This window comes from Rattus norvegicus, chromosome 8 (genome assembly GCF_021556685.1).
Source record: "Rattus norvegicus strain SHRSP/BbbUtx chromosome 8, alternate assembly SHRSP_T2T, whole genome shotgun sequence".
NCBI lineage: Eukaryota > Metazoa > Chordata > Mammalia > Rodentia > Muridae > Rattus > Rattus norvegicus.
The window spans coordinates 30,124,335-30,151,052 of NC_141541.1; the positions used below are offsets into that span (position 1 = coordinate 30,124,335).

General features: G+C 44.8%; 1 pseudogene; it reads left to right on the plus strand.

Moving 5' to 3' along the window:
- LOC148003998 (uncharacterized) overlaps positions 1-22,024 on the plus strand; it is a 42,448-nt pseudogene extending 20,424 nt beyond the window's left edge.
- The last annotated feature ends 4,694 nt before the right edge of the window (positions 22,025-26,718 follow it).

Sequence of the window (26,718 nt, forward strand, 5' to 3'; positions counted from 1 at the left end):
AAATTTTTAGAGTATGTCCTTATGGTTCTCTAGATTTTGTTAATGTTTGTTTTTATATCCTCCTTTCAACTCCAATTTTGTTAATTTGGCTTTCTCTGACTTTTAGTTAATTTGAGTAAGGGTTTATCAATCCTACTAATTTTTTTTCAAAAAAACCAATTTTTTGTTTAATTGATTTTTTTGTAATCTTTTGTTGTTGTTTATTTCTATTTTATTGATTTCAGCTCTGAGTTTGGGTATTTTTTGCTGTCAGTTCCAGTTGATTGTTGTCTCTTTTTGTTCTTGAACTTTCTGATGTGCTGTTAAATCACTAATATATGATCTCTCCAATTGCTTCCCTTTAGGCACTTAGTGTTATGAGCTTGCCTCTTAGAAACATCGTCATTGTGTCCTGAAAGTTTGGATATGTTGTATTTTCATTTCCATTCAGCTTTAAAAAGTTTTAAATTTTGTTCCGGACCTTTTTTTCTCTTTCAGTAGAGACTTATTTAGTTTCCACAAGTTTGCTAGCTTTCTGCTCCTTCCGTGGTTGATACTCAGTTTTACTATATAATGGACTGTTTGGACATACGGTATTATTTCAGTCTTCTTTTATCTGTTGAGCCTCGCTTTGTGGCCAAGTGTGTGGTCAATTTTGGAGAAAGTTTCCTGAACTGCTTTTGTATTTCGGTAAAGTGTTCTGTAGATACATGTTAGGTCCATTTGGTTTATAATGTCAGTTAGTTCTAGAATTTCTCTATTTAACTTTGGTCTAGTTGGCGAGTTGAATGTCACTTTCAGTCTGCGAGGTTCAATGTGGGATTTAAGCTATACTAGTATTTCATTTATGAATTTGGGTGTCCTTGTGCTTGGTGTATTGATGTAAATAATTATAATGTCCTTTTGGGTTTTCCCCTTGTGAGTATGTAGTGTCCTTCCCCATCTCATCTGATTAATTTACATTTGAAGTTATTTTGTTAGATATTAAATAAAATGACTATAGCAGATTGCTTCTTAGGTCCTTGTGCTTGGAATATCTTTTTTTGTCCTTTCACTCTGAGGTGTGAAGATGTGTTTCTTGAATGCAGCAGAAGGATCCAGTTTTTCCATTCATTTTGTTAGTATGTTTCTTATACGCGGGAATTGAGACTACTGATGTTAAGAATTCTCAATGAGCAGTGTTTGTTGATTCATGTTACTTTGTTGTTGTCGTGGCAGTTGTGGTGATTGAAGTGTGTGTGTGTGTGTGTGTGTGTGTGTGTGTGTGTGTGTGTGTGTGTGTGTGTGTGTTTCTTCCCCTTTTGATTCCTGGTCTGGGATTATTTATTCCTTCCGTTATCTTGGATGTAATTAACCTCTTCACCTTGAAGACTTTCTTCTAGTGCCTTCTGTAGGGCTCATTTATAAATACTACTCAAATCTGGTTTTATCATGGAATGTCTTTTTTCTCCATCTACTGTAATTTAAATATTTGCTGGGTATCATAGCCTGGACTGGCATTTGTGGTCTCTTAGAGCCCATAGCAATTTTTTCAGGTCCTTCTGGCTTTTTGAGAATTGAAATGTTATTTTGTTAGATCTGCCTTATAAATGTTTCTTGGTTTTTTCCCCCTAAAAGCTTTTAATTCTTTCTTTGTTCTGTGCATTTAGTGTTTTGATTGTTATGTGCTGAGGAGAATTTCTTTCTCATCTAGTTTGTTTGCTGTTCTCTATTCTTCTTGTACTTTAAAGGCATCATCCTTAGGCTCTTCCATGATTTTGTTGAAAATATTTTCTGTGCCTTTGACCTGAGTTTCTTCTTCCTCTGTGCCTATTATTCATAGATTTGGTCTTTTCATAGTTTCCAAGATTCCCTGGATGTTTTGTGCCTGTAGATTTTTTAGATTTAACATTTGCCTTGACTGAGGTATCCATATCTTCTATCTTGTCTTCAATCCTGGAGATTCTCTTTTTCATTTCTTATATTCTGTTCATGAGGCTTGCCTCCGAGGTTCCTGTTTTGAGTTCCTAGCTTTTCATTTCCAGGTTTTCTTCATTGATTCTAGTCTCTCTGTTCCCCCAGCAGATCCAATTCCTCAGGCTTGTCCTTGGTGCTGCAACAAAATATTGGCGGCAGCCTCCCTTTCCCCCTCTCCATGTCCCTGTGGATGTCACAGGCATCCCTTTCGGAATTCCCTCCCTTATATTGTGGCTGTGTCCTAGCCTTAGTTCAGGTGGTCACCTCACAGGCCATGCCTGCCAAACCCCCTAAGTAGCCTGCCTGTAGACCTTCTTTGCTCATTGTTTCCCCAGTAGACCCAATCCCGCAGGCTCCTTCCAGCTACAGCCTCTCTTCCCCCATCCGTGTCTCCTGAGGATCCCACAGACCATCCTCTCTTGACCCCCTAGAAATCAGAATCTAAGCTTATAATCACCCAGATGCCTAGATGCTGCCATTAAAAACACAATAGCAGCCATCACACTATGTCTCCACCACAGCCCAGCCTACCACCATGAGCTCCGAATATTCCATTATAAGTAAAACACAAGAAAAAGACCTTAAAACTACCTATATGAGGACAGTAGAGGTCCTTAAGGAAAATTAGATAAACCCCTTAAAGAAAGCCAAGAGAATTGGATGACTAAACAAATACCTCATGGATTCTGTTTACACTTTTGGGCCCCAAACTTTTTCATTCATTGCCTTCATCTGTTTGCATTTTCATAACTTTCTATAAATGGTTTATTCATTTCCCCTGTGAGGGCCTCTAGCATAAAGGCTATTTTGAAGTCCGCGTCTTGCACTTCAGCTATGTTACATTGTCCAGGACCTACTATGGTAGGGTTGATGGGCTCTGGTGGCGATGTCCTGGCTAATAGAATAAAGCATCAAAAGATATCTTTGGTGGGTCTGGGGCCAAGGCTCATTGCTAAGAGATCATATCACACAATAGATCTAACACAAGAGGTTTACTGGGGGGAGAGGGGAGAGTGAAAGGCAGTCTTGGTATAGAGAGAGACAGAAACTGGGAGACAGAGATAATGAACAAGACAGAGAGTGTTCTGGGGTGGCCAGAGCCTTTTAAAGAGGGCCACTTGTCGATACGTAACATCTAGACACGGTGGAAATGCACTACACCTGGCTGCTGGCAGCAGTTCAGAAACACTAAAAGGCAGCCTGGTGGGTGTGTCTGATTTACAACATGGGCTGTTATTGATTGTGTTTTTACATTGGTGTCCAGGTTCTGACTTTGGGATATCTGTAATTCTAGGTGCTGATTTCTGGTCTTGTCATTGTTGAGGGATGTGTTTTACTTCTTGTTTTCTGTACTCTCTGTGGTGTTTAGGAGAGCATCATACCTATGGGTTGCCTGGTAGGGGATGCTTCTGAGATCCTGCCTCGTGTAGCCACTGGGGGGTTCTAGGTAGAATATATTTCTGGTTATTAGAAGATGACACTTAAGAATGGAGGTGGGCTAGAAGGGGTGCTGAACAAGTCCACAGGAGGAAAGAAAACAGAGTGAGCCTCTAGAATCTACTTAGTGTTTTGGGGATGGGGACAGAGAGGGAGAAGAGGCCACAGTAAGTGGTCTGTTGCAGAGCTGAGAATGAGACTGGGAGATTGAGCCTGAAGGAAAAGAAGGAGAATGCAGAGCTGAAGATTACCCACCTCTTTCCAGGGCCTACTTGCTTCTCTGGCTTGTGGGTTCCCAGGGAAGGCTGCAGGAGAATGTCCCAGGTGGGCTGGGACAGCAGGAGAAGCATGGCGGAATGTTCGAGAACTGCCTGATCCTTGATAGGTGCAGAGAGAAGGTGGCAGCTGCAGCAGGTGGTTGGCTGAAGAACTGGAGATGATACTAGGGGTGGGGGATGGAGTTGGAGGAACAGGGGGAGGAAAGTGATTTTCACTTAGTCTATCTGCTTCCTAATAAAAATGACCTGCAGGGGTCCAGGTAATGCCTGCAAGAGTTGAGGGCTGGGACCAAGCAATGGTAAGGAGGAAGTTTGTACCTTTCTCAAAATCGTATCACCCATGTCAAAGCCTGTATCTCAAACCATGGCTCCCACTGGTCCTCCCAGCGGTATGTTGAAAATGTGATGCATTCTTAACCCCATCCCAGTCTCGTTTTCCATCTCAGAAACACAGAAGTGACAAGACAACTGAAAGGCCCATGTTTATTTCCCAAGGAACTAAGGTAGAATCTGAAAGACCTTAAAGTAACGGGACAAGAAAGCCCAGCCCAGTCCTCACAGAAGGGTCCCTGTATTGCTGCTTTGGAGGCATTCTGCCCAGCTTCTAGATCTTCTGCCCTCTCCTGCTGTGTGGAGAGAGCCCCTTCCTGAGCTGAGCTGGGGAACATTCTGGAAGAATAAGTGGGCTCCGATGAGTGGAACTGTCAAAAAGCCATCCTCTAACTGTATGTTTTCTTATGAAGTCTTCAGACGCTCAGATTTGCAGATCAGTCTCTTGGCAGCTTGCAACTTCAGGGTTAGAATAGAGGCTTCGTGAAGCCTCCCAGCCTATAAATAAAGTCAGAGCTCTATCCCTGCAGATGCATTGACTGGGACCTCATCCAGGTACCAGGATGGAAATGTTATTAGATATTCCATAAATGTTTGTTGAGTCTTGAATAAATTCATTTCCTGAAACTCACTCAGAGATGGTGAATTGACAGAGGGAAGCAAGAAAAAAAAGCCCATCTCTTTCTCGAGGAATTGAGTTGCTTATGGTATTACATACAGACATCCTGATCATATATATATATATATGTATATATATATATACACATATATAAATAATATGATTGTAAATAGAAAAATCTAAGTGACATACTGTGGCCTGAACAAACACAAGACAGAAAATAAGTCCTTGATGAGCACAATTGCAGGTCAGAGTGGACCTTGGGCAAAGAGCTCAGTTGGCAAAGTGCCAGCTGCACAAAAATGGGTCTCTGAGTTCAAATCCTCAGAATCCACGTTAGCTTGCTCCTGTCATCCCAGTGCTGGGGAGTAGAGACAGAAGAGTCCCTGACCTCTCTGTTCCACTTATTTTGCCAAATAGGTGAGCTCCAAGTCCAGGGAGTGACCCTAATCCTGTAAAATGAAACAGGAAATAATAAGAGGAAGAAAGCCAACATTGACCTCTGGATCCACATGCATGTGCATACATGTGCACACATGTATACACATGAGATAATATAGCAAGGCTGGATATGAGAACTGCAAATGGTCTATGAAAATCAGAAAAAGTCACAGGGAAATTCAGAGAAACAAAACCTATTTGGATCATTCATTCATTCATTCATTTTAAAGAAAAATTTCTGTCTATGGCTGGGGTGGTTGCTCAATGGGCAGGAGTACTCGTCCTGGACTCAATACCAGTACTACATGAAAGTGGGTTTGGTTGTACAGCCTGTAACCCCAAGACTGGGGAGATAGAAGGAGGAGGATCATAAACTAATGGCCAGCAACATAGCTAGTTTGAGGTCAGTGTAATGTGTGTGTGTGTGTGTGTGTGTGTGTGTGTGTGTGTGTGTGTGTGTGTGTGTGTCCAAGCTCCTGTGAGCTTGGGACAAAATGAAGAATATTCCCTTTTCTTAATGGGGATTCTTCTCTGCCTGATCTGGGAAGCCTGACCCTCAATCTTCTACCTGAGGAGTGTCACAGAGTCCTTGGCAACCTACAAGTTCAACTTTCTCTTTCCTACCCAGCAGGTACCTGGGATTCCTGGAATGCCTCTCTACATAACTGAGGCATTCACTGAACTTTAAACTCTATCTGATGAGGTTACATTCACCCTGAAACTCCTTCCCACTCCCCAAGGTTCACATATAGCCCTTGTTCACCCCAATAAAGTGTATTCCTACCAGCTGTTTCACTAAAGATTGCTGGAGCAGGATTCATCTACACTAAAATCCTTGGAGAAGGCTCCCCAACCAATGCTCCATCCCATGCACTCACTCCCACCTGACAGAGACCTTGAAGACCCCATTTATTGTGGATTCTGATTCATCCTTCTCACTCGATGTGCATTGGCTCCTGGACACCATGAAGGAGGAAATCAAGGCTGCAGAACCACAGCTGGTTCCCAAAAGGCACACAGTAGCCGTTCCCCAGTGTGGGGCAGAGCTGGAGGAAGCCAGCACACATGTACCACATAGTATACCACAGTTGGTACCACATACCACATATATATATACATATATATATACATACATACATACATACATACATACATACATACATACATATATGAGAAGCACCACAACTAAGCATAATGTGTATGCTTGCGTGCCTCAGGTCTTTTCTCCAGGGAAGAGCACTATGGTGCTGGTTGATACTCTGAAGTAATATAGAGTGAGGAATGGTGGGTTCCAGAGAGCTCAGTTGAGCCAGCCAGAGCACAGGGAAGACCCCTCTCACGGTGTTTCTGCAATGATGTCCTGAAGAGTGAGGCAGACCAGAATAATGAAAACCAGTTTCAAGTGGGAAGAATGACGCAGCAGGGCATACACCTCAGGCAACCAAAAGTCTCTTTCCTGTTGTGTGCTTCGGTGAGGAAGATCTCAGAGTTGGGGACATGAGAGTTGGTAGAGAACATCCCAGCGTGTTAGAGACTTTGCTGGGTAGGGAGTGTTCAACATCTGCAAGCTAAAGGTAGGAGGTTCCACTAAGATATATTGCAGGGATAAAAGCAGGAGGTGTTACTTGCCTTGACACTAGGAAAGGCATGAGGCATACCAAGAGATCTATGGGTATTCCGGATGTTGGCAGAGAGGTAGGAACTTTTTACATTTGTGGACACAATAAGTAAACACTTTGTTGCTGGAAGTGGTGGTGGCCAATGTCACATACTAAGGACTATGGAGAGGCTGGAGTTTTCTTTGAGATCTAAGAATTTGGCCTGCTACAGTTATTTGTGTGTTTGCAGAAGATAGGATACTCGGTTAGGCATGATTTTAATATATACATCTTACAACTTGGGCTGCCATATTAGGAATCAAAGGGTTCCCAGCTCGTGAGAATAACAGTGTTGGTTTGGTCACTCCAGTCCCTGAGCTCCCAGGTGGGTTCCCTCCCACATCCAGTGGTTACTTGGAAAGGAACATGGTGTCAGGAAGCTGGTGGGGCCCCCTGCCTGAGAGCAGCCTGCTCTTTGTGTCAGAGGGAGACTTTTGCTACAATCACCTTGGAAATAGCCAGGTAAGGAACATGGCTGAATGGGTAAAATGCATGCCCCTGCCTCCACCCCTCAGCCCATAAATCACATGCACTGAATCCCTGCCCAAGGCTTTCTGGAGCCTCTTGTGGCTTGAGACAGAACTGACAGACAGTTGAGTGATTGAGCACTTGATGCAGGTGACTTCTCCAGTACTTGTGTGCTACGTGGGTTCCACACCTTAACAGCATACAGGGGAACTGCAGCTCCCTGCCTCGCCTCTAGATCCCTGGCATGGGAATGGAACTGAGATTTTTGCTGCCACAGAGGAGCTCTGATGTTAGTTTATGTAGTGCTCCAGCGCTCACTTGACTTCCTAGGCAAGTTTTTACCCTGCACACCTACAGTCTGCCCTGGGCTCCCAAGTAGCAGCTTCTGCAACCCCCAGAACCCAAGATGGGCTCTGCACACAGACCATGTTCCAGAAACATTTCAGAAACTGAGTTTGCTTGAAACAAGGAACAGTTACACCCAGAATTACCAAACGGAAGAGACAGCTGGTGGTCAAGTGATTATTCTGAGACCTATTGAACAGCCTGGTCAGTGAGAGGGTTCCAGAAGGTATCGGCTGTGATTACCACATGCCACTATGTGCCAGAACTATAGACTCTTCTGCAAGTCTTAAAACTTTTTTGGGGTGGATCATTAGCTCTATTTTACTCATTTAAGCTTAGAAAACTTCAGTTAAATGACCAATACAACATAAAAGGAAAGAGAGTCAACTGTCGCACCCCTGTCTGTGTAATTCTAAAGCTGTTCTCTTTTCACTGGCTTTGAATACTATCCCTAAGAGTTTGTGATTGCCCTTCGAAGGATCTAGCTCCCTCTGGAACAAACTACTAGGTATTGGACTGGCAGTTATCTTGGCAGCCAGATGGAGGTAATGATGGGAGGGAAGTGGAGGTGGATGAGGAGTTCTGAGGTGAATCTAATCTTTTAGTGGGGTCTGACAGAGCCAGCGCACATCAGTGCATGATGTAGCTGAGCTGCTGAGGTGGGGCAGCTGCAGTGTCTGTCTCACCAGGGAGATACAAGACCAGAGGGATATTTCCCTACTGCTGATGCCTCTAGACAAGCAAGAGCCCTGGGCCTGGACTGTGTGGCCATGGTGTGGCTCCATCTTTCATTAATCAAGGAGCACAGTGACTCCTCTCAGGGCCGCCATAGTCTCCTTCATCTCTGAAAGTCCCTCATTCTCAAGCAGTGAAAGGCCTGGCATTTCCCATCCCTTTGCTCTCTGTGTAAATCCTGGGCTGATGACCAGTGAGCCAAGTCCCTCAGCCTAGCCAAGGTGACTAAAAGCCTGACTTTCTCAGCCCTGAAAAGAGCTGACAGGCTGTTCTCTGGGCTCCCCCTTGCAGGACCACTGACAAGAGCTGGGGGAGGGAGACTTTGGCTCAGAAGCCTTCTTGAGTTACTACACAAAGGCCCTCTTTTCTTTTCTAGGCATGGTGACAAATGCTGCTGCTTGCTCTGGCTGTAAGGGCTGAGGGGAGGGGGACGAGATTCCCATGCCTGAACTCTTAAGGGAATTGTAAGCAAAGAAAATAATGTTCGCAGGCTTTTGGCTATAGTTCCTGACTTGCAGCCAGGTGGCCAAGGGGTTCGAAATTACATCATTGTCCTTCTGAGTAATTTCTCTGCTTGATCTTTTTGGGAGAATAGTTACCTCAGCAACAGATTGTTATCAGTTCCTCAACAATCCAAACCGAGGGGCAATTTCCTTTATGATGAAAATTCGCGGTTTGAGAGGTGGATCTGGCTGCCTTCAGACTCCCAGGTTTGTGAGTGGATTTCACTGTATTTGGGAATGGAATTGGTCTTGACAGCCAACTTTCTTAAGCATGGAGGGCCAGGCCAATGGTGCTGGGATTGCCAATGTCAGCTATTCCCACAGTGGACCAAGCTGAGCCTCCGAATGACTCTTCTTACCACTGTTGCTGCCCAGCCTCAGCCAGAAGGAGGACCTGAGAGGAGATAGATATCCTACTGAAGCAGCTAAGGGTTGTCCTTAAGTGCGTTCTCCTGGGTTCCTTTTGCTTCTGCTACTGGGTGACATCCATTGCCATTCAACAGTGATAGAGGATCCAAGAGGCTTACAGAAAGAAATTCAAGGAGCTTTATAACAAAATACAAATTCCTCTTGACTCATGACAGGAAGATAAGCTGGGAGCTGCCTCTCATTACAGCTCTGAGAGGATCTTACTGTAGGTTGCTGATGGAGGGAATTAGCACCCACATAATAAATGGACATGGTGGTGTGTGTCTATAACCTTAGCCGTGGGCCCGGAAGAATGGAGAGTAGACCCTGGGGTTGATGGCTAGACAGTTTAACCCAGAGAGCACCAGGTTTGTGCGACCCTGTCTCACAAAAGGTAAAAGTGTCATTGAGGAAACGTCCTTGTGTTAACTTCTGGCTTGAAGCATGTTCACATGGATGAGTAAGAAGATCCCTACCAGTCCTCCTGTGCAGCTGCAGAAAGTGGGAGGAGGGCAGAAGTGACACTGTGAAGCTCTGAAGAGTCGGGTATCTTACCCAAAGCCACACGGCCAGTAAGCAACGAGGCTGGAATTTGAGTCTGTGTCACAACCCCTGGGTAGGGGTTAGGACATACCTGAGGGAGATCCATTTGAATTCCACATGTGCCCATGAACTAATGACCATCTGTACATATAGCAGGCATGTCTGTGTCTCTGACCACACAAGAGACTGCAAATGGCTCTGAAGGAACGAGAGTGGCATTTGGGGGTCTGAGGCCCTGTCACTGTGCTGAGAGACAAAGCTGTTTTGCCACTTGAAGCTGGGCTTCAGAGCAGAAACACTGGAATGCTCTGGGTAACCTTTCATGACAGGCTCTGAATGCCTCTTGCAAACAACACGAAGACCTCCTAGATTGACTTCCCCTCTAAGTCTCTTTTGCTGTCAAAATGGAAGTTGTATGTAGTACTCTGGGTCCAAGAAGAGAGGGAGAAGGGATGGGGTTATTGGAAGCTAATGCTGTGACATTAGATTGATATCATCTCCACCCTTCCTTTCTCTCCAATTCCTCCCATGGCCATGTCCACCATAACTCCATCTCAAATTTTTAACCTCTTCTTTTAAAATTATTATTTAGCTATGTCTGTCTGTCTGCCTACATATATATCATCATTATATACATTATACATATACACATATACACATATATACATACTCACACGCATATATATATATATATATATATATATATATATATGGCTGACATTTGAGATTGAATAATAGTGCTGGTCACTTTTATCTTAACATAAGCTAGAATCATTGGAGAGGTGGGAGCCTCGGTAGAGAAAATGCCTACATAAGCCCAAACTGTAGACAAGCCTATAGAGCGATTTCTTAGTGGTTGATGGGGACAACCCAGCCCTGGACCCAGTCCTGGGTTCTATAAGAAGTGGGGTGAACAAGCCAGAAAACAGCACCCCTCCATGGCCTCTACATCAGCTCCTGTCTCCAGGATTCTACTTTGTTTAAGTTTCTGTCCATATTTTTTCAATGATGGACGTATAACCAAATAAACCCTTACTTTACCTCCTTAAGTTGTGCTGGTCATGGTGTTTCAACACAGCAATAGTAACCCTAACTGAGACAGTAACTGGTCAGAGAGATTGTTCATGGGGAAGAATATTTCTTCATTATTTTATATATCTCCATAATGTTTCAGGCATCAACTGTCTGCAGCTCTTCATCTAGGATGGGGTCTTGTGAGATTTTCCCCATTCATGTTGGCATGTCGGCTGGGTTTGTCCCTACATAGGTCTTTACCTAGGTGATCACGTTGTTGAGATTTCACGGGTCCAGCTTCTCTGTCATGTATAGAACACACTGTCTCATAGCAGATGTCCTGGTAATCTTTTTAGGCCTTGGATGAACTGCTTTGGGCTGAAGGTTGAGGCAGAATAACATAGAGGAGAAAGTATGTGGTAGAACCTTTTCACTTTACTGTAAGGCAAAGATCAGAGAAGGGTTAAAGGATGGTGTTGGGGACCAAGATCACCCTTCACAGGCACCCCTTCCCTACAACTATCTTCCTTTCATTTAGGTCCTGTTGTCTACATTTGTCACCATTGCCAGTAGTCTTTCAAAACTTGAATTGCAGATAAATCATAGCATACATTAGCTCAGAGCCTTTGTGGTCTATCTGACTGGACGGAACCCTCATGGGCACGGCTGGAGGAAATACCTGTATGAATCCGTGGGCATCGCTCAATCTAACCAACAAGATAAGGTTAATCGCTAGAGGCTGTGCTTTACATACATAATCTCAGTTTTCTAATTTACTATGACCTTGCATGTATTTCTCATTATGATCCATTCACAAGTAAGAAGGAAAACAAATGCACTTACACTAAGTAGTACCAGACACCATCATCATCATCATCATCATCATCATCATCATCATCATCATTATTATTATTATTATTATTATTATTATTTTATCAAGGGAAGCACCTTTACCTACAAGGTGTGCTGGTTAGTTCTTTGTCAATCTGACACAAACTAGAGTCGGTTGGGAAGAGAGTACCTCAATTAAAAGTATGCCTCCATCAGACTGTGCTAGGAAAGTCTGTAGAACATTGTTTTTGTGTTAATGATTGAGGCAGGGAGGTCTACTCCACTGTGAGTGGTACCACTCCTGGCAGGCAAGCCAGGTAGGTAGAAGGAAGGCAGCTGAATGCGAGCCCGAGGATCATGCCAGTAAGTGGCCCTCTTCTGAGGTTCTGCTTCAGTTCTGCCTCCAGATTCTTGCTTCCCTCAATAAGAGGCTGTTATGTGGGTGTGTAAAACAGATAAACCTTTTCCTCTGTGAGTTGCTTTTGGTCAGCAACGAAAAAAGCAAGTTAAGATAACAAGATACTTTTGTGAAGTCCTCTGGTTAAAAGGCCAGAAAGCAGGAATATCATCCAGGGCAAAGCAGAAAAGGCCCAGCAGCCCACATAGGAACAGGGCACATGGACAGAGAGGTAGGAGGAAAGGAGGCATCTGTGTGTGAAAAAAGCCTGGATAAACTGGCTTCCAGTACCCCAGGAAACTATTAATTATGGGAGCCAGCTAGCTACATGCCTTCCAAAGCAGCTCAGAAACTTTGTAGCTGGTCATCTTGGTGAATGGAGCCTGTCTGAGGGACACACAGAAAGAGATGAGCCTTGTCTGATTCCATGAGTGGAGAAGCACGCTTAGCTTGTATGGAATTCAAACCCCGAAGCCTAAGGGGGCCTTGAGAATGGGTGGCACATACCCACCCGGACAAAGTAACCTCCTCCCATGATCGATCATGTGGTAGGCTGTAACCCTCTACTGGGGATAGGAGGGAATCTTTCTAGACCTTAGGGCTGTCCTGTGCTGCTATAGGCTTCCTTGGTTAAATCCACCTTTAGTAGCATTGTCTCAACACAGTCAAATCTGCTATGGTGGAATTGCCCTGTGGCAATTGTCAAGTGTTGTAGCCAGGGCCTTTTTATTTATTTATTTTAATAGCCTATTATTGTACATTAATTATTATATCTCTATCTAGAAGAAGCCAAGATACTCTTGTAATATCAGTTTATACCTCCTCACTAAGCAGCTTATATGATACTTAAGGTTAAAGATTCCATTAAAAACCATCATCATCATCATCATCATCATCATCATCATCATCATTATCATCTTGTGTCAGGCTTTGTGCATGTGTGTGGAAGTCAGAGAACAGCAGGTTACATTATGCTGAAGGTTATAGGCTCTGGTAAAATTTATCATCATCATCACCATCATCACCATCATCATCATCACCATCATCATGTTATTTTTACCATCACCATCATTATTATTCTGTGTAGGGTATACATATGTGTGGAGGTCAGAGGACAATTCTATGCAATCAGTTATTTCTTTCCTTCTTTATGTAGGTTCATCTGGAGATTGAAATTAGATCCATGACAAGGACCAGACTAGCTTATACGGTTTGAAGAAATATACTTGCGAGCTGTTTATACTTTGACATTTCATATGTTTTTAGAAGAAGAGGAGAAGGAAGAGGAGAAAAATATCTTGAGTGATTGTCTGAGGTGGGAGGACATGAGGGACCAAGAGATTGGTATTTTCAAAATGACCTTGAACAAATGGTACCCTGATATATCCATAAAGAAGTGACAAGTATTTCTTGGTACTAGTCATCTTCATGGACTCCTCTGAGAAAGTGTGAGAAGCCGAGTTCTATATGAGAGCACAATAACTCTGGGTTGGACAGAGGATTGAGGTCTATATATAGCTCAACGGTACAACACTCAATTTTCTTCTGTTCGCAGAGTCAAAGCAACACTTTCAAAGCTCTTCTGTTTAAATCTTTATTTTTTTTAAATTTATATGAGTACACTGTAGCAGTCTTCAGACACATCAGAAGAGGGCATCAGATCCCATTTACAGATGGTTGTGAGCCACCATGTGGTTGCTGAGAATTGAACTCAGGACCTCTGGAAAAGCAATAGTCAGTGCTCTTAACCACTGAGCCATCTCTCCAGCCCCCTGTTTAAATCTTTAATGACGGTGTCACTTGAAGACTCAGCCCCATTTATTTGCTTTTTTTCGGTGCTTTGCTTTGCCATAATTGCACACCTACAGAAAGGTGCGAAGAATAGCACAGAAAGCTTACTACAGTTTTCATCCAGCTCCCCAGTGTCAGCCACATGGACAACAAGACCATGATTTTCAAAACCAGAAAATTAACATGAAACAAAATCCTTAGCGGAATTTCCCCCTAATTAATTGATTGGATAATAAAAACAACAAGAAGCCAATTGCTGGGCAAGAAGGAGGAGGCAGACTTTCCCAGTCCTAAAGAGGAAGAGGGGACTAAGGAAGAGGGAAGTCTTTGTATGGGAAGGCTGGAGCGAAAGCAGGCAAAATGTAGATCAGGAACTGTTAAATCTGGTGGTGGATTCAGCCATGGGAAGATTTCTAACAGAATAATTATGAGTTTAGGATGATTGATTCCGTGCCCAGTGGTTGTGTCATCTGTTGATTCTAAACTAAGATTGTCTGGTGTTTTACATTCATGGTGACTCAGGTGGGCCTGAGGGAAAGAACATAGCCTGAGCGGAATATGTCCAGGCTTTGGGACTGGAAGATTGGGCAAGGACTGAGCTCCAGGGGAGAGGTAATAGCAATGGAGCACAGGCTGTCGAGAGTGCGTCCCCAGCTAGCGGCAGAAACTTGGGAGTGCAGAGCAGTTTGGGAGCAGGATGGACAGAATACAGACAGCAGGAGGAAGCCAGGACAATGTGTGGATTTGGATGCAGGAAGAGGGGATTGACTTGAACATAGGAACATGAAGCCCCTGTTCAATGACTTCCCTTTCTGTGGGGAGACACAGATGATGTCAGCTGAAATGAGGAGGAGCAGGACTTGACAGGCCTGGGAGATGGCAGGAGAGTTGGTGTTAGGAAACAGGGACACAGAGCCGAGGCTAGGCTTAGCTCTGACTGTTAGGAGGGCAGGCTGCTCAGTGAAATACCAGTGAGTCAAAGCAGACAGAGGGGAGTTACACGGAGGTCAGTTACATGAGGGCGCTAACATGCACTCAAGGCTAACCCGTGTGAGGAAGAGAGGGATCACTGTTGGAGAACATTCTGCCAGTCAACAGCAGCAACAAAGGGGAGATACAGACATAATGCATGGAGAAAGGTCAGCTCTGTCTGCTGGATGGAGGACAGACAGGGATACGGCACTCTATAGAGAGAGCAGCACCCACTCTGCAGAGATCAGGGGAGGCAGACGACAAAAAGAAGTCTCCAATATTCAGTGAAATGATGGACATCTAGATGCCACCACAGAAATGTTCCTTTTAGGGTTTCAGGTCCCGCAGGGGATAAGAATTCCAGAGGAAAAACAACAGAGTCAACTAACCTGGACCCTTTGGGCTTTCAGAGACTGGGCCACCAACCAAAGAAAATATACAGGCTGGACCTTGGCTTCCCTGCATGTATGTAGCAGATGTGCAGCTTGGTCTTCTTGTGAGTCCTGAACAACTGGAGCAGAGGCTATCCCAAAAGCTGTTGCCTGTCTGTGGGATATATTCCTCAAGCTGGGCTACCTTGTCTGGCCTCAGTGGGAGAGGGTACAACTAACCTTGCAGAGACTTGAGATGCCAGGAAGGGGGGATTTCAGGGGGAACCCACCCACTAAGAGGACAAAAGGAGAGAGAGAAGGATTGTGAGAGGGGATGATCAAGAGGGGAGGAGTGAGCATGGTGTAAAGTGAGCTAAAATAAAAGTTCCTTCTAGATTTCCACAGCTCAGTCAGTGAGGCCCAGGGGTAGCCAGAGCTGTACCACCTTGTGTTAACTAAGCACCCACAAGACTGCTCGCCTGTGGCTCAGCTGTTAGAAGCACTTGCTATTATTTCAGAGAACCGGGGTTTGGTTTCCAGAAACCATATCAGGTGGCTCACAACTGTCTACAACTCCAGCTTCATGATACCCACCCATCTCTTACAGCCTGCACAGGCACCTGCATGTATGTGTTCACACACATACTCATGAATAAAAGCAAATCTTTGAAATGGAAACGAGAATATTTCTCATTAACGATTAAATGAACTCATTGTCATTGTGCAATATCGTAATCACTTAGAAAAGATTTAATTTAACAAATAATAACATATAGTGTGATAAAACAGCATATGATAGAGCTGTCAGTGACAATAGTTCTCACACAGAAGGATAGAATTATCTCTGTTCTCCAGTAAGAAGCATTTTTCACATCATGACTCATTTCTAAACCCTCAAAATTGTTATTAGACGTGAACTTTGGTCTTGCTGTGGTAGCGAAGCTTATGTTGTTGCCCACAGGCTGATGTGAGGAGAGCTGATGGTTGATCTGTGTGGGATGGTGTGGTTGTTAGATGATTGGGGGGTACCACTGGCCATGCTGAGACCTCAGAATGCTCAACTCCTTCCCTCTGGCCTTGGACCTCACATTGACAAGCATCAGTTTAGAACTCGGGGTTTAAAAGAAGATGAACACTGGCAGTCCGAAAAGACTTCTGACACATGAACTAAATCCTCAGCAGAGTCTACGTTACCCATGAGGAAGGTAAAGCAGGGAGCTGTGTGGAAATAACCTCCGTATTAAACGTGAGAAAATCTGGCCATCCCTGGATCTTCCTTCCAGGATTCAGGCCTTTTCCTGAGGCTGCAGTAAAGGAACAAAATGGGGGGACTACTTGCTTTGTATCCAGCCCCCCTTCTTCTGAGCAATCCTTAGTGTGTGGTGACCCAGACTCAGCTGCTTGGTTTCTTTGTGGCTGAGTTTTACTTTCTCTCCCTCTTCGTTTATGTACAATCGAGAACCTTTGCCCTCACCAAATCTTCGAGCCATGATTATCCAATGAGATGGAGAAACTTAATTCCTCAGGTTTTTCCCTTTGTATTTAAAGGGAAGTGATTGGTTAATGTGCCCTATGGAAAGGAAAACACAGATAGACCCAAGGACAGGACAAAGTACCACAAACCATGGAGGGAGAACAGGGAGGAGCCCCTGACTCTACTGAGGTGATGTCAGTGGATGTGAGGGAGGTAGGAGCAGCATTGTGCTTCACTACCATTGACTAGCCAGTGACATGGCTGACTTGGGCACCCCGATGCAAATCAGGTGTTATTGTCACAGGGTGGAGATGGGTGAAGGGACTGAAGTTCACACTGGAGTCTTGTAGATAAAACTATGATATCAAACAATGAGCTAAAGGTTAGATAGAACTTTCTGGAGTTTGGATGATGCTAGATCACAAGTACCTCTGAAAGCCTGGGTCACCAGGGAAGGTTCAGTATCCAAGGTGTGAAGAAACATTGAGAAGGGCTTTGCCACAGAGTGACAATACAATTATTATCCACAGGAGCCATGGCGTGCCAGAGGCCCATTTTCTCTGAGTCTGAGCTCCTTTGTGTAGTTACATTTAAAGTCAGTTTCCAGTTTACACAGTCATACAGAATACACCTCTTTGTTTTGATCAGGCTGGACTGTTTAATTTGGAGAGGCAAGTTTCTTCAGAGTGTATCACAGACCCCATTAGGCTTTCCTTGTTGGTTCTCTCCCCAAATACCAACTCATGGTTATACCATGTTTTCATTTTCAGATAACCACAATTAGTCCCAGGTTCTGAGGACATTCAGATCAATTGTGGAGTCTACTTGGCTACTGTCTAGTATTTGGCTTTGGAAAGTTGTGTTCCTATATTAATCTTGTATGCTAATTATTAGATTACATTTTCAGCTTGAAACCGAGGATAATATTATTGCCTTGAGTTAATTTAATATAACTTCCATATGAGTGGAAGAAACAGCTCAATATCTTGCCACAGTACTCCGAAGGGACTTGCACTCTTACACCCAATCTTATCTTGCTAAATTTGTTTCTTCTGTTCCAAAATACAATATGTGAAAAATGTCCAGCAAATGTTTGGCACATGGAATGTCCTTCAGGACTAATAAATGCTCTAAAAAGTCCACGGAATTTGTAAGAGTGAACAACTCATTGTATAATTAGCTCAGCTGATATCCCTCAACTACTTAGACAACAAGTTAATAAAGTATGACTATTTCATCAGACTGAACTTTTGTTTATCTGAATAAAAGTTATGTGTTGCACAACCGGATTCTTTTGACAAGCTTCTGAAAATGGTTCACAAGTCATGCCATTTCATTTAGATTTTTCTGTCACATTCTTCTCACGGTCTCATGTTTCTGGCATTCTTGTCTGTGATTGAAGAACACTGAGCTGCTCTGTAAGCCAGTGGGATTTAGGAGAAGTTACTCAAGGAGGAGGAGGAGGAGGAGGAGGAAGAGGAGGAGGAAGAGGAGGAGGAGGAAGAGGAGGAGGAGGAAGAGGAGGAGGAAGAGGAGGAGGAGGAAGAGGAGGAGGAGGGGGAGGAGGAAGAAGAGGAGGGGGGAGGAAGAGGAGGAGGAGGAAGAGGAGGAGGAGGAAGAGGAGGAGGAGGAAGAGGAGGAGGAGGGGGAAGAGGAGGAAGAGGAGGAGGAGGAAGAGGAGGAGGAAGAGGAGGAGGAAGAGGAGGAGGAGGGGGAAGAGGAGGAAGAGGAGGAGGAGGGGGAAGAGGAGGAGGAAGAGGAGGAGGAGGAAGAGGAGGAGGAAGAGGAGGAGGAGGAAGAGGAGGAGGAAGAGGAGGAGGAGGAGGAAGAGGAGGAGGAGGGGGAAGAGGAGGAAGAAGAGGAGGAGGAGGAGGAAGAGGAGGAGTAGGAAGAGGAGGAGGAGGAGGGAGAGGTGGAGGAAGAGGAAGAGGAGAAGGAAGAGGAGGAGGAGGAAGAGGAGGAGGAGGAAGAGGAGGAGGAGGAGGAGGGGGAAGAGGAGAAGGAAGAGGAGGAGGAGGAAGAGGAGGAGGAGGAAGAGGAGGAGGAGGAAGAGGAGGAGGAGGAGGAGGGGGAAGAGGAGAAGGAAGAGGAGGAGGAGGAAGAGGAGGAGGAAGAGGAGGAGGAGGAAGAGGAGGAGGAGGAAGAGGAGGAGGAGGGGGAAGAGGAGGAGGAAGAGGAGGAGGAGGAAGAGGAGGAGGAAGAAGAGGAGGAGGAGGAGGAAGAGGAGGAGGAGGAAGAGGAGGAGGAAGAGGAGGAGGAGGAGGAAGAGGAGGAGGAGGAAGAGGAGGAGGAAGAGGAGGAGGAGGAGGAAGAGGAGGAGGAGGGGGAAGAGGAGGAAGAAGAGGAGGAGGAGGAGGAAGAGGAGGAGTAGGAAGAGGAGGAGGAGGAGGAAGAGGAGGAGGAGGAAGAGGAAGAGGAGGAAGAGGAGGAGGAGGAAGAGGAGGAGGAAGAGGAGGAGTAGGAAGAGGAGGAGTAGGAAGAGGAGGAGGAGGAAGAGGAGGAGGAGGAGGAGGAAGAGGAGGAGGAGGAGGAGGAGGAAGAGGAGGAGGAGGAAGAGGAGGAGGAGGAGGAGGAAGAGGAAGAAGAGGAGGAGGAGGAGGAGGAGGAGGAGAGGGCTCAGTGCATGGGGTTGGTGTGGGGCTGGGAGAATGCATTGCTTGGAAGACAGATGAGGGGTAGTGTGCTGAAGCTAATGGCCAGGAGACCATTGTCTGAGGACAAGGAAACAAATCAAAGGCCAGGAAACAGAAATAGGAGAATAACAAGTTTAGTGGAGGGGGTCACAGCTCCATACATTTTTTTCAGAATCTATTATTTATTAGAAGTAACTTGATTTTTCAAATGTAGACACGGTGAAACAAAACCTTCAAGGTTATTGCTGTAGCCTTGAGACAGGACTTGAGACATTCTCTCTTGTGGATGTTAGACTTTTACTTACATGTGTCTGCATTTTGAGGCGGTATCTGTTAATGTGTGTATCTATGAGATCTTCAATGTTTTCTTTTTTTTGTCATGCTTCATGCTGAGATCTCTGTGTGTGAACTTCCCAGCATGAACAAGGCTCCACAGTTCACATATGTGATGATACTTGAATGGCAGGGACATGGGAAGCCCAGGGGGTACATCTAACTTCCTCTTTGATTGTTCCCCAGGACTTGGTCCTTAGGAAGCGCTGTTCTGTGGCAATGTATCTTCCTGTTGAGTTTCAAAGGGACTATTGAGGCAAATACCAATACTAGAGCCCTGGAGTCTGGGTTAGATGCCGAGGTTCTAGGGCAGGAGACAGGAGTCACTGTCTTCAAGACCTGATTATACTGAGCCTGAAGCTCCAGACATGATAAAAAAAATCCCTGGAAGAATTCCACTGGGCAGGAAGAGAAGCAAGATGGCAGGTACAAGACGCCAGCAGGAAGCTGCTATTGTTTAGGTACAGTAGCATATTCCTGGAACCAGACCCAGAGAACACTTGCATTGGCTGCGTAGGGTCCATGCTCTTAAGATAGAAGCAAGATCTTATGCATCTCTTGCTGTTGAGAATCCATGAACGTTGGAAGCCAATACCAAGCAGGTGCTCCAGACTGAGACAGGAAGGACAGTTGATATCTTCGAGTACATCAGGGGATCCTATTGATCACGGGTCAAAAACATGGAGAAAAAGTGCACCTGCACTGATCAAATACAGACTTTACCTTTTGTTATTATTTCCTAAATCATTCGGATCAAGAATTCACACAGGGCTTGTATTGTATTTGATATTAGGAGTACTCCAGAGATGATTCAAAAAGACGCACATAGGTTATATGAAAATACCATAATATTTCATATAAAGAATGTGAGCATTCACTGACAGTTTTGGGTATTTGTGGGGCTTATGTATTCAACCCCCCATATATTATTTACAGTACAAAAGTCTCCTTCTTTGTGTACAGGAAAGACTTCTCAAAGGTGACCGTGATGTGAACACTGGAACTGGGAGGGGTGGGAGAGGTGGGAAGGGAGCTTCAGAACTGGGTGAAAAGGGCCTGGAGGAAGGGTTCCCAGTTCAGGTCAGGGAAGGCCAAGACAACTTGGCAGCAGAACAGGGTGAAGAAGCAAGGCTGCAGGCATGGGACCCTTGGGACTGAGCACAGCTATGGTCTTTAGTGATCTGAGAGTGATGTTTTTCAGCTTTCCTGTCCTGCTCTGCTCTCTTAAGTCACTTCAAATATCTCGTAGTGGGGTGGTACCCAATTGTCATGTGGCAATTGTGTTCAAATGAATCAAGGAAGAAGGGTTCTGGGTCTATAGTTTGAGGGAAAACTGACCTGGAAGAAAGAGCTTGGCATGGAAAAGGCTGAAGCAGTAGGATACAAGGTTAGAGAGGCAAAGGCGATTCTTAGAGTAGACCCAGAGGACTGAAGGCAGTCCACCCTCAGACTAAAGCTTATGTAGAAATATACTGACGAGGCATGGCGACTGACCTGTAACCCCAGCACTTGAAAGGCGAGGCAGGAGAATGGAGGGTTTGAGGTAAACCTGAAACTTTTGTAAGACTTCGTTTCAAAACAAACAAACAAACAAACAAATAAACAAACCAAACACCACATAAACAAATAATTCAGAAAATCAGTAGACAGCAGCCTTAAAGAGAAGTAGGGAAACATGTAGAAGCCAGCCCCAGCCCGTCATTCTCCTCTTGCATCCATCTACTGAATGTGCCCTTGTAGTTCCCTCCTGACTGAAAACAACCCGGGGAGTCTGTACTGATTTTGCAAGGGTAAATAGCCATGGTGTAAATAAGCCTCTTGCTCAGTTTTTTTAGATCTGGAGATTTTGCCACATAACTGTTCTATTGCCAAGAATCCATACCCCAGAGCCCTTCCTGTTGTCACTAAAGATTTTCAAGAAGATAATTTATAGCCTAGCAGTGGCTGCCAGATTGACAGGCTTACAAACAAGAGGTGAAATCCAATCTCGACAGAGCTGTGCCCACTGTCTATTTTTAGGGCAAAGATTATTTGTGCATATGGGCATCTTGGAATAGATCATTGCTAGGGGTGAGATGGGCTGTGGGCAGAGAATCCAAACAGCTTTGACCTTAAGTTTTCTGTTCTCAATGAGGGCTGGGGGTAGGTAGGAATGTCCTGGGTTTGGGAAGCATGTAATACAAGGTGCCCCCAAAACCACCAGATATTTTTCAGAGTAATAAAAATAGTCTTTCCTTCTAAAAATAGCCCTCTTAGGAATAAGGTGCCTGAACTTAATTATGGTCATAAGACATGGACCAAGGTGCCAAGCCCAGAGTTGGTTCTCAGCAAAAATTATCCCATACAACCTTGTACCAGCTTCAGAAAGCAGAATTTCCTGCTTTCACTTGACAGATGAGCACACTGAGGGGCTGAGAATGAGTTCGTGACTGCCGTCCACGTCACCTCAGGTGCTTCAAGCCTCGGGTCTCCATGACTAGAAGCTGCGCCGCGCAGCTGCTTCTGTGAATAATGAAAATTCCCAGCTCACCCAAGCTACAGAGTCACAGTGTTGGGCAGGGGAGGAAATTATGTTCAAGTTTCCAAGAATCAGGCACATGGCTGTGTGTGGAAACTGTCCTGGACACAGAGGGCGACACCGAGGAGGATGGTAGATACTTTTGGGAAGGCAGAAGAAACAAAGCCACCATATTGTTTCAGTCTTGACCCTTAGGTGTCCCCTTGCTTTTCCACACCTCTCAGAATGTCTCAGTTAACTTCCCCATGACCCACTGCTTTGTTCTCTACTTGGAAAAAATCTCTCTCTCTCTCTCTCTCTCTCTCTCTCTCTCTCTCTCTCTCTCCTCCTCCTCCTCCTTCCTCTCTCTCTCTCTCCTCCTCCTCCTCCTCCTTCTTCCTCTCTCTCCTCCTCCTCCTTCCTCTCTCTCTCTCTCCTCTTCCTCCTCCTCCTCCTCTTCCTTCCTCTCTCTCTCCTCCTCTTCCTCCTCCTCTTCCTCCTCTTCCTTCCTCTCTCTCTCTCCTCCTCCTCCTTCTCTCTCTCTCTCTCCTCCTCCTCCTCCTCCTCCTTCCTCTCTCCCTCTCTCCTCCTCCTCCTCCTTCCCCCCCTTCTCCTCTCTCTTCCCACCTCCCTCTCCTCTTCCCTCACAGATGCCAGCTCCTATGAAATTGTCTACTCAGGCCTCTGGCCTTCTCTTAGAGTTCACCGAGGCTGTAACACATTAGCTATGTGTTTACAGCTCGAAATCGACTTCACCTATTACAGTGAGTGCCCTAAAGGCAGTGACTATATTTCCTTCAGTCAAATTGAGCTCCCTGAGCTTCATCCAAGCATACCATGATAACTCATTATGCATATGGGTCGGGGGGGGGCAAGAAAATGTTCTTGTGACTTTCAAAGCTGTTAGTGTCTAGTGCCTTTCGGTGATTCCATTATCTAACTGTGTTCTCCCAGTCCACAGTTTAATCTTATCACTTAAAAACATTTGCATGCCTTTTGTGCCTCGTTGGAGTCACAGGCCAGCCAGCCCCGTACCCCCTGCTTTAGTGTAGCAGGACACTGCAAATGTGGTTTTCTGGTCTGTGTTTGGTGTGTGTGTACTTGTGGTGCAGTTCACTGTGTGCTCTGAGCTCTGTGCATCCTGGATATTGGCAGCTGGAGTTAGAGAATATCACAGGTCTCATTTTCAGTCCTCTTGGCAAGACTATAGGTGATGGTGTGTTCTTTCGTTGGGAGGCGTATATTGTCTGCTTTCTCCTTCCTTCCCTCTTCCTCCTCCTCTTCCCTCTTTCCTTCCTCTTCCCCCTGCATTTTCCTTTCTTCCCTTCCCCTCTCCCTGCACTGCTCTTGTGCTGTTGGACACAGTTGGTGTCGATGCTGTATTCTTGAATCTATTAATTCATAGGAGTCTACAAAACGGTGACAGTTTAATTCTATAATTAAGTCCCAACATTTGTTTTGGGATGCTATCATGGAGAGATGCATGTCCTCATTTTTGATTTTGGTCACCCAGTGGTATCCCTTCCACAAGAAGCACAGGTAAATGCCTCTGTCTTTGTAGTTATTTACCGGTGAATCAGTTCTCGAGTTTACATGGTCACACCTACATTTAAAATATCACGAGCTCACATTTTATGCATATCTGGTGGGCTTCAACTTATTTCAATCATCACCATTGCTGACATTCAAATTTTTCTCCTCTGAGCACAGGAAGGTATTCAAATGCATTCCTAAGTACTCTGTGGCCTGATCCCCATGGTCTTTTGCAACTTCCTTACTGGACCAGGAACTGGCCTTTATCTATTGTTGTTTCTTTTTTTGAGAAGTAGTATTTCAACACCCTGGCTAAAGCAGGACATAGTGGAGCATACTGTAATCACACACTCTGGAGGCTGAGGCAGAAGGCTGTCCATTTGAGAATAGGCCACATAATGAGAGTCTGTTTCAAAAAACAAAAACCCATCCCAGACGCGGGAGGCTGTATTTTCTATTCCAAGCTCATTATTCCTAGGCCTTTTAAAGGGGAAGAGTTAGAAAGCTATATTGATTTTGGACTTAACAGACATGATGCATTTGCATTGTAATTTCTAATTTCTATTCAGGGTTACAGGGAACTTTTCTTAATCATCTTTATTTCACATCTTTATTTCCTTTCTTCCAATGACTCAAGATCTCTAGGACCCAGGAGATGATGGAATCAACTTTCCATCGGAACACGTTCACTTTATTCCGTACCACTCACACACAAGCACCTCCAAATAACACATCTTCTACCACCATGGATATGATTGTGGAGAATAGTTAAATGCTCTCATAGCATGTGTCTGCATTAGTCAAGGTTCTCCATCAGAACAGACTGACAGAATGGATATATAGTGAAAAGATTTATTAGATTAAACTACATGTCATGGGCTGGATCGTCACAATAGCTGTCTGTTCACTGGAGAAACTGAGAAACCAGGTAGCGATTTGGTCTACAAGGCTGGATCCTTCAGCCGACTCAACCTAGAGCTGACAGACTCCTGGAGAGCCACTCGTGTCTGAGGAGGATGTCTGCTGTCAGGTAAGGATAGCTTCAGCAGCATTCACTAGCAAGAAGCAAGCAAGCAGAAAGCCAAAGGTTTTCCCTGGGACCTCCTTATATCTAGGTTACAACTAGAAGATGCTCCCACCCTTACCTCCACCCACTCTGAATTCAGGGTAGGTCTTCCTACTTCAGTTAACCTAATCAAGATAATTCCTCATGGACACACTGGAGGTTAACCTAATCTAGGCAATTCCACACTGTTATGCCTAGAGGCTTGTCCCATGGGTGATTCTAGAGCCACTCAAATTGATAATAAATACTATTACCCTATTTTCTGTTGTAATTACGGAATGCCACAAGATGGACAATTTATAAATAAGGGAAGGTTTCTTATTATCTTTTTTTGAGTTGTATGGGTGAGTCAAAGAGCATGGTGCTGGCAGTGAGTGAGAGCCTCCTGGCTGCCTCATGATATGGTCAGGACATCACATGGTGGAACAGAGAAAGTGCCATAAATTAACGTCATTATGGGACTGCTACTGTCATGACCTCTCACCATTCTAATTGCCTTCCAAAGTTCATAAACATCAAAAAGCCCCAAATATCATAGACATATGAATTTTAAGATTACATTTCTGCACTAGTTACTTTTTCCATTTTGTGACCAAAATTGTAGCTGCTTGTATTAGAGATGCTAATTATGTTCTACCAAAAAACTGCTTGCATGAGTGTGTCTGCACATAGCTTCTTGGAAGCTGCCCCAGCTCGTTCTGATGGGTGAATAAAGATGCCAGAATCCATATAGCTGGGAAAGACAGAGGCAGGATTTTAGGATTTCCTAGGCTTTGGACTCCAAGGAGGGAGAAGAAGGAATGTGGAGGAGAGGAGAGATACCAGGCCCGAGAAGAGTGCAGGACAGAGGCCTAGCTCCAATGTGAAAGATCCAGGAGAGCACCACCCAGAGGGCTGCCCAACTGGGTCCAGAGCAGCCAAGATAGAACATAGAATTAGTAAGTAATAACTCAGAATTATCAACAGGCGGTAGATTCTAGCAGCATGAAGGCTATTGTGCTGTTTAAGGCATATTAAAAAATAAAGGCAGTGTATGTGTCGTTTATTCAGGAGCATAAAACATTTGAGGAACCTGCTATTGGGATTAATTAATACTTAATTCAATGCAAAATACCCAACAAGAAGCCGCTTCGGGAGAGAAAGGTTTATTTTGACTTTGAAATCACTGCAGAGAATGCACGCAGCATCCAACACCAGGAAACAGAGACACATGAATGTCGGTACAACTGGCTTTGCTCTTTGTATTTGGTATGAAACTCCAGCCTGTGGGATGGTGCTGCCCACACTGGGGGGGGGGGCAGTGTCTTTCCGTCTCAATATTAACTGTCACAAATTTATCCCTTTTCTACTAAACACCCAACATTTCATTTCTAAGGCCCATCTTTCTGCCCCTTGTCCACACAGACTGTGTTATGGCCATCCCATGGTGCAAAATGCATCTGACCCAACTTCAAAATTTCCCACAGCCTTCAATAGTTTCAATGTTGTTTACAAGTTTAAGTTTGGGGGCTGGAGAGAGGGTTCAGCAGTTAAGGGCATTGACTGCTCTTCCAGAGGTCCTGAGTTCAATTCCCAACAACCACATGGTGGCTCACAGCCAAGTGGATGGTAGCCGATGTCCTCCTCTGGCGGGTCTCATGACAACTACAGTGTACTCATGTAAGTAAATAAATTTTAAAAGAAAGTTAAGTTCAGACTATCTTCTGAGAAGCAGGTAACTGCTTAACTGGAAGTTGTATAGAAGCCCCAAAAAACAAGTTATATGTGTCCAATGTACAATGGAAGAGTAAATTCCCCATTCCAACAGGGAGGAAATAGGGCACAGTAAAGAAAGATCAGACCACAGCAAGACCAAAACCCAGTGGAACAAACATCTGCACCTCTATGTCTGACCACCGATTCCAATGACAGGACCGTCTCACCTCCAAAGAGCTCGAGGATCCTCCACCCTCACATCCTGCTGCGCGTAGCCTTGGTCTTTGTTCCCAGGTTTCCTCTCATCTGTCCCAGGGTTCTGGCATCTTCAACATCCTGGGAGTCTCCACGGAAACTCAGGTTTCAGTTTTCCAGCGACATTTAGTAGCTTTTCAGGGGCCTGTGTTGGAT